This window comes from Lissotriton helveticus, chromosome 2_1 (assembly GCF_964261635.1).
Source record: "Lissotriton helveticus chromosome 2_1, aLisHel1.1, whole genome shotgun sequence".
Taxonomy (NCBI): domain Eukaryota; kingdom Metazoa; phylum Chordata; class Amphibia; order Caudata; family Salamandridae; genus Lissotriton; species Lissotriton helveticus.
In genome coordinates, this window is record NC_136059.1 from 971073013 (window position 1) to 971081623 (window position 8611).

Below are 8611 nucleotides of genomic sequence, written 5' to 3' on the forward strand. Positions count from 1 at the left end.
CAGGTTTGAATCAATATCCTGCGCCTCCTTGAGACAGGCGTAACAAGGAGGAATGGTTTAATTCCTCATTGTTTTCCCTCATTGCACATGTGCTGCATTCTACAGCAACTATACAAAGTGGGACACTTCTTAAATATTTGATGTAGATTGGACCCCTTCCTGTACAAAAATTATACTTACCACAATGAAGACACTTTTACACTATATGGAGCAAGTGTGTATACATTGGCGTATGGCAGCCAAAAGTGCACCAGCACAAGGAAAGAGCAGAACAGCACCACAACTTAGTAGATATGGTGCTGTTCTGCCCTCTCCCATTCACACTGAGCAGCAGCTTTATTGTTGGGCTGTGGTACATGATTTCTTTGTAAATCTGGGCCATTGTGTGGATTCAAATGCTTATTTATCAAAAGGTGCCTTAGCAGTAGGCTTAACGCATATGCAACAGTGCTTTGTATAAAGCACAATATATTAAACAAGCAGGTAGCATCCGTGTGGACACAGGGTAAAGCAAGGGAAATAACTGTTAATCTTTCATTGGAATTTGCATGCACCTGTCTAGACACAGTTTAGCAATGAGACTACAGGTTATTGACCATCATTGTCGTACTTCCGCTCGAGAGTTTTCTGTGTGCATCATGAGTGGCATTTATGCATCAATGTGAGCTGTTGTGCCCTACCTTGTGCTTCCAAGTTCCACAGATGTTTCTCTTGTCCAGTGTGGAATGAACTCCAGAGTACGCATCACCCACAAGCATCACTTAGGTTTGGACTTTGCTCGATACACCCCCTCTACCCACCACACTGTTGCACCATAGTGATAAACATGGCTGGCTTTTGGCGTGGGCGAGGTGGAGGGGCGCACAGGTAGCTGACCTCCTGAGATGCCCTGGATACATCTTTTATTCCACACCACTAGTTCAGTTCATTACCTTCAAACTAAGTGTAAATCATGTTTTCTTTAATTTTCTTAGCCTCCTTTGATTACCTCTCCCCCAGCCCCCACCCCCTTCCTTCTCCCACAGACCCCTCCCAGGGATTCTCACCTCCAGTTTAGCAACTGAATAAGTGATAAAGGTGAGGGGACAACCCGATCTCTGCTCTGAGGTGTTCAGGCAGGACGTGGCCTATAAGCACAAAAAGGGCCCCCACTAGGATCACCAATGGGAGGGGACGTATGAGGAAGGAGTGGAGGAGGCCAATTAGGATGGGCACCAAATGTACTTTCGCTTTTGGCGCTGCCTGTGGAAAGTTCTGCCCTGGTGATGGACAGCAGCATGTGCGCCTTCACCAGCAGCAATGCAAATCTAGCCATGTGTCTCATCCAACTTGCACCAAGGCTGAAGTCCCAGCAATTTGCTGGTGTAGCTTTATGGCAGTTTCTGGCTTTACTGTACTTGTATGCATGTCATGATTAGCATGTAGTTCAGCATATAAATACAACTGTAACCACTGTTCCCTCTAGGGCGCGCGTGCGCACCGCTCCTGACCTCCGCGCGCACCACCTTGCGTGGAGCGCACACACGGTCAGGACGTCGCGCCGCCGGCCGCTTTGAAAGAAGCGAGCGGCGCGAATGAAGCGGAGCATGTAGGCATGTAGGTAAGGAGGTGGGGGGGGGGCTTGTGGTGCTATGAGGGAGTGCGGGGCAGACTCTGGCCTTTTGTTTAAGTATTGATGTTAATCAGAGCCCCTTCACGGGCTCCGATTAACAGCAATACTTAAACAAAAGGCCAGAGTCTGCCCCGCGTTTTCCTAACAAAAGCGTAGACAGTTTCCAAACACACGCTGCGTTTGGAAACTGTCTACGCTTTTGTTAGGAAAGCGCGGGGCAGACTCTGGCCTTTTGTTTAAGTATTGCTGTTAATCGGAGCCCGTGAAGGGGCTCTGATTAACTTCAAAACTTAAACAAAAGGCCAGAGTGGCTGGGGAAACAAGCGGAACAGGAGGTAAAAGGGGCACAAAAACAGGGAAAAACGAAGTGGGACAGACGGCAGAAGGGCACCAAAAACAGGAGAAAAACGAGTTGAACACAGGACAGAAAGGGACAAAACGAGTGGGACAGAGGGCAGAAGGGCACCAAAAACGAGAGAAAAACGAGTGGAACACAGGACAGAAAGGGACAAAACGAGCGGGACAGAGGGCAGAACGGCACCAAAAACGAGTGGGGCAGAGGACAGAAGGGCACCAAAAGCGAGTGGGACAGAGGGCAGAAAGGCACAAAAACGAGTGGGACAGAGGGCAGGAGGGCACCAAAAATGCATGGGGCACAGGGCAGAAGGGCACCAAAAACGAGTGGGGCAGAGGACAGAAGGGCACCAAAAACGAGTGGGGCAGAGGGCAGAAGGGCACCAAAAACGAGTTGGACAGAGGGCAGGAGGGCACCAAAAACGAGTGGGACAGAGGGCAGAAGGGCACCAGAAACGAGTAAGGGCAGAGGGCAGAAGGGCACCAAAAACAAGTGGGGCAGAGGGCAGAAGGGCACCAAAAGCGAGGGGGGCAGAGGGCAGAAAGGCACAAAAAACGAGTGGGACAGAGGACAGGAGGGCACCAAAAAACGAGTTGGGCAGAGGGCAGAAGGGCACCAAAAACGTATGGGACAGAGGGCAGGAGGGCACCAAAAACGAGTGGGGCAGAGGGCAGAACGGTACCAAAAACGAGTGGGGCAGAGGGCAGAAGGGCACCAAAAGCGAGTGGGACAGAGGGCAGAAAGGCACAAAAAACGAGTGGGACAGAGGGCAGGAGGGCACCAAAAACGAGTTGGGCAGAGGGCAGAAGGGCACCAAAAACGAGTGGGACAGAGGGCAGAAAGGCACAAAAAACGAGTGGAACAGAGGGCAGGAGGGCACCAAAAACAAGTGGGACAGAGGGCAGGAGGGTACCAAAAACGAGTGGGGCAGAGGGCAGAAGGTCACCAAAAACAAGTGGGTCAGAGGGCAGAAGTGCACCAAAAACGAGTGGGACAGAGGGCAGAAAGGCCCAAAAAATGAGTGGGACAGAGGGCAGGAGGGCACCAAAAACGAGTGGGACAGAGGGCAGAAGGGCACCAATAATGAGTGGGGCAGAAGGGCACAAAAAACGAGTGGGACAGTGGGCAGGAGGGCACCAAAAATGAGTGGGGCAGAGGGCAGAAGGGCACAAAAAATGAGTGGGACAGTGGGCAGGAGGGCACCAAAAACGAGTTGGGCAGAGGGCAGAAGGACACCAAAAACGAGTGGGACAGAGGGCAGGAGGGCACCAAAAACGAGTGGAACAGAGGGCAGGAGGGTACCAAAAACGAATGGGGTAGAGGGCAGAAGGGCACCAAAAATGAGTGGGGCAGAAGGGCACAAAAAACGAGTGGGGCAGAGGGCAGAAGGGCACCAAAAGCGAGTGGGACAGAGGGCAGAAAGGCACAAAAAACGAGTGGGACAGAGGGCAGGAGGGCACCAAAAACGAGTTGGGCAGAGGGCAGAAGGGCACCAAAAGCGAATGGGACAGAGGGCAGAAAGGCACAAAAACGAGTGGGACAGAGGGCAGGAGGGCACCAGAAATGAGTGGCATTTGGCGCCGCAGACACGCACATAGCCATGGTTGCAGCGCACAGAGACCCTCCACTGCCGCACACAGAGGAAAAAATTAGAGGGAACATTGGCTGTAACTAAATAACGAGTAATTTGTAATGTTCATGGTCTCTGGAGACGCAATCTCTGAAAGAAACACAATTATACCAAACTGATGGCAATGCGGGTTCCAAAATTTACAAATAACTTTAACAGCTCACTATATGAGCACTGCACTTCCGCGATAGAAAACAGATGTTACAGGAACATCTGCCCTCAGTGATGAAGACAACCAGCATAACCATTTGCACCACAGGAAAAACACAAATAAAAATAGCAATAATTGTAAAAATGAGGTTGTCTGTAGCAAGGCACTGTGTTCTAAATGGCATAGTTAAACACTTAGAAACAGAAATATAGAGCCTTTTGGTGAACCTAAATACTCTTAAAGGATGCAATGTGGTTAAAGCACAAAAGTGAGACACCACAACCAGCCCGACAAGCGTTACTCATCAGAACCAAAACTAAATATTTGTGGGATTTTTAATACATTAGGTCCCAGGATCAGTGCTGGAATTTGAAAAGATTTACTCTTAGAGCCCCTGATTGGGTGTCAAAGTGTGGCAGCAGAAAGGGGTGGAGTCACGTGGGGTGGATTTATGAATAGCAGAGTGAGGCAGTCAGCTTATACATTCTTTTTAATGATCTTTCCAACAACAAGCCGGTCTCAGTTAGAGTTTCGCAAGAATCCGGACCTTCACCCCCAGTATTCAACTTGTACATGGAACCTCTCACCAAAGTTCTGAAACATACAAATATACACTATAACATGTATGCTGATCATACTCAATTGTACTTGAAAATGTATTCACCGGACGACATCAATACTCTCAAATCTGCTCTTCCGAAAATCCAACAGTGGCTATCTCACAACCACCTTATGCTAAATACTCTCAAGACGGAATTCCTCCTGCTTACCACCCACAATCATGCTTCCCCCCATTCAAGATTGGCTGAAACAACAAACAGCCCTCAATTGCACCTCACATATTATTAACTCAACTAGACCATTAAGCATAACTTTGGACCAATTCCTGAATAGGCAAAACCACATTAGTGTAACAACAAGAGGAACCAATCAGCAACTCTACACTTTAACGGAAATCAAACCCTTCCTGCCACCTGCGGACTTGCAACTAGCAGTCCAATCCTTAGTTATCTCCCGTTTATACTACGGTATTGTGACTCGAACCAGACTACCCAAAGCTAAACAGGCCCCTTTAAGGTCCACTCTGAACTCCGCTGCCAGGCTCATCATGGGACCGAGGAAACTTGATCATATCACACCAGATCTAACCCAACTCAACTAGCTTTCACTCGATATAAGGATCAGGTATAAGAGAGCCTGCTTGATGCACAAACAGCTGCATCAGAACACTCCTACTTACTTGGCAAATAAGCTTAAACTATCTGATGGGAATCAAGCCCTAAGAAGCTCAAACACATTATTGTTAAAACTACAAAAGTTAAAAAAGAAGAGGTGAACCTACAGCTGCGCATTTTCTGGTCTTGCTCCAACAATATGGAATGCTCTCCTCCCCAAATCAGAACGAACCCCTAGACCTCTGCATTTAAAAGAGAAGTCAAAGGATTGCTCCTGAATAGCCACCTGTGCCAATAGACCTTAACCATACAAACCATCTGTATCCGCTTCACTGCATTTGCCTTACTTACCTACCTTGCAGTGTGCATCTTATGTAACTACATTTAGTACTGTTAATTTCGGCAAAGGGAATGTGAAGTAACCGCCTTTATGCAGCCGCGGCCCGTGGAGGGAGTTCAGTGGGGCAGGGAGGCGGTGTGGGGAGGGGCAGGGTGGGGGGTGGTAAACAACAGAATATGGATAATTGCAGGTAAGTAAATAATTTAATAAATAAAATGAATTTCGTAGCGCGTGCTGCATCGCATTTTGTGATGCAGGGTGCACTACGAAATTAGTTTTATTTATTAAATTGTTTACTTACATGCAATTATCCATATTCCGTTGTTTACCACTCCCCACCCTGCCCCTCCCCCGCACCGCCTCCCTGCCCCACCGAACTCCCTCCACGGGCCGCGGCTGCCTTTATGTCTATGATTTGTTTTTTCCTTTACCAGCGCAACTTCTCAAACTCAATAGACAGAGCTCGGATACCCTGATGGGTCTTGTTCGCGCTATATCAAATCTTTCAAATAAGTTTAAATATCTGCCAGAAAGAAATTGGCAACAAGAATAAATGTGACAATAAATCTGATCTGGCTCACGTAATTGATCACAAAGTGGCTGCATTTTCAAATATCTCATGGGGTTAAGCCACCTGCTGCAGAAAACTTTGTGTACCGGGCACATTTTAGGGGACAATAATGGTAAGATTACTTTGGCAGTTAATACACTTACTGAAGACGCCTGTGTTTTGTCTAGTGACAATTGTGACTCATACTTTAGCATAGAAGGTAACAGAGCTTACTGCAAAGCACACGTGCAACATACAGAGGACAGATTTCTATTTTATGTAGAAAGGTTAGTAGGTTACTGCCTATGACACAGAGATATCTGTGTTACTTGCAGTTAATACATTGCAATCCTTTTAATATATCATAGTGCACTATAAACTTCCATCAAGGAGCTGCATGCAAACTGCAAGGCATGGGTTTAGAACATTATCGTTTTGAATCAAAGGTTTCTAAGAACGGTTCTTTTGGGTAGGAGGAATGTCTTATTAACATCGATAAACCCAACCCTGCATTACGTTTTAAATCCTGACTTTGTGTTTCTCTATACCATGCACTCTTAACGTGAATGCTTGCCAGTGCGGATGTTATGTGACCCCTGCACCTTGGAACTCACTTTGTCTTACGTAACATATCATGCAGATTAATTTAAACAAGTACATAATTTATTGTTTATGTATAATATGTAGGGATGAGTAGTGCTATGAAGAAATTAAATAAATTAGTAAGTAGTATTTAAACTGTTATTTAAGTTAAGTAACTACTCATACATCTGACCCTACACCTGACTTTCTTTTCGTTTTTTTTTTTTTTTTGTATTTCTCATATACCCTTTTAGGCGTTCTAGATGGGAGATCCCGACCTCTCCCCTCTAATCGAGATATACCGGTTCCGATGTTTGAGACCCATGGAGAGAGAGAAGGGGGTATAACCCTCTAGCAGCGACTGTTTTCTTAATCCACTCCATTTCACACTATCTTGATGACCCTGTGTTACTTTGAAGGAAAGAACCAACAGTGCCCAGGTGAAATCATTGGAATACCGTCATCTGTTCCGCCAAGCCACAAGGGCCGCCCAGACCATACCATAGCTTGTGCTATCACATGCTATATCGAATTCACTTGTGAAAATGATATGTTTCAGGCACTCTGTAAACGTAGGGGCATTAACATCTTTCCAGGCCCTTCATATTTCTCGTCTTGCCAGGATGATGACATAAAAAATAAATTTGGATGCCATGTCATTAAGATGATAGTCTGTGTCTAACCCAAACAAGATAGTCCCCGGGGAGACCTCCAATTGTGTGTGTAGTACATCGACCAAAAATTCCTGTACTTTGGTCCAATAGCTTATTATCATCGGACAATCTACAAACATGTGAAAGTCATCAGCTGCCAATTGTTTACACCTGGGACAATAATGTTCTAAGCCAGTGATCTTAACTAATTTTTTCGGTGATATGTAGACTCTATACATAGTAAAAAGATGGTTTCTCTTGAGAGGGGCTGATTTGACCACTGCCTGCAGCATAGTGAAAGAGTCCCCCCATTGGTCCTTTTTTATTGTTAAGATTTAGACCAGTAGCGCTGCCCCACAATTTTTGGAGATCGGGTTCCGTCACTCCCTCAGCCTCAATCAGGGCCCAGTACCAAAAAGATACCTCTCTCTTCCAACCACCTTTCCTCGATACTAAATCAAACTTTGGGTTAGATGTATCAAAATCCCAGGGTATGGTTGCCCACCACCCTGACAATTGATAATATTTGAACCGGGTAAGAGTCCCGCCAGTCAAACAAGACAGGGACTCCCAATCCATAAACCCTGCCACTTTAAGGGGGCGAGATAGCTGATCATTGAGACAGTCTGGCGTCCCTGGAGAGTCCCATATCGGGGCCTGGGGTGCGTAGTATGGAATTCCAAGCCTTTTTCTAATGTATGCCCAATTTATCAAGGCCGCACCCAAGATCTTAAGCCTCACCTTTTTGTAGAACTTTGGGTCACCATATTTAAAAAGAAAATATTCTTGCCCTTGTGGAATGCCATGTAGTAATGCCTGAAACAAAAGCCCTAAAGAGGATGCATCCGCCTTATCGGCCAAGAGTCTGAAATTTTTAAAATGGAAAGAATGACAATAAATGAGTAGGTCTGGTAGAGCCAACCCTCCTGTTTTTAAACTTCTCCTTAGTTTTTTCCAAGAGATTCTTGATGTCTTGGTGTTCCAAATGAAGGATTCAGAAAAGGGGGTGGTGATGAACAGAGTGCCTGAATTAAGCAGACCACTTTTACCCAGTCCAAAGATCAGGGCTTGATCCATCACCGTTTTTTAGCTCACTGCACCATGGGGCAGTGAGCTAAAGCCTCTCTGATCCTGATGTACTATGGTTTTTATAACTCTAGCCAATCTCGCTGCCAAAACCCCTGCAAAGATCTTATAGTCAGTGTTTAGCAGTAAGATTGGCCTGTAAGACTCAATTGTTAAGGGGTCTTTATTAGGTTTCAGGATCAGAGTGACAGTGGCTTCTGACCAAGTTTGTGGGGTAGTCTCACCTGAAAGATATATTTTATTAAACAAATTCGTTAGGATCGAAACTACCTTGTCTAAGCCTATCAGATATAACATATTCACTGGTGCCAATCGGATTTCGGATCCAGTTCAATAATACCTGCTGGATGCGGAATTAGGCTAGAACCCTCTCATTTCGTACAATGCCCAGGATCCGCATGAAAATTCTGCTGGGCTGACAGCATGTGGTCATAATTCTATGTCCCTGTCAAAGCGAGAACTTTATTTACCCAGCAA

The 8611-nt window shown here is 46.0% G+C and overlaps 1 long non-coding RNA gene across 1 annotated transcript in view; it reads left to right on the forward strand.

Annotated features, from left to right (window-relative positions):
* The window catches only part of LOC144819562 (uncharacterized), a 363968-nt gene extending 357147 nt beyond the window's left edge, over positions 1 to 6821 (forward strand). Inside the window, exon 3 of the long non-coding RNA XR_013607443.1 lies at positions 6650 to 6821. This is a non-coding gene — a long non-coding RNA (uncharacterized LOC144819562). The remainder of the gene's footprint in view (positions 1 to 6649) is intronic.
* Positions 6822 to 8611: the final 1790 nt, after the last annotated feature.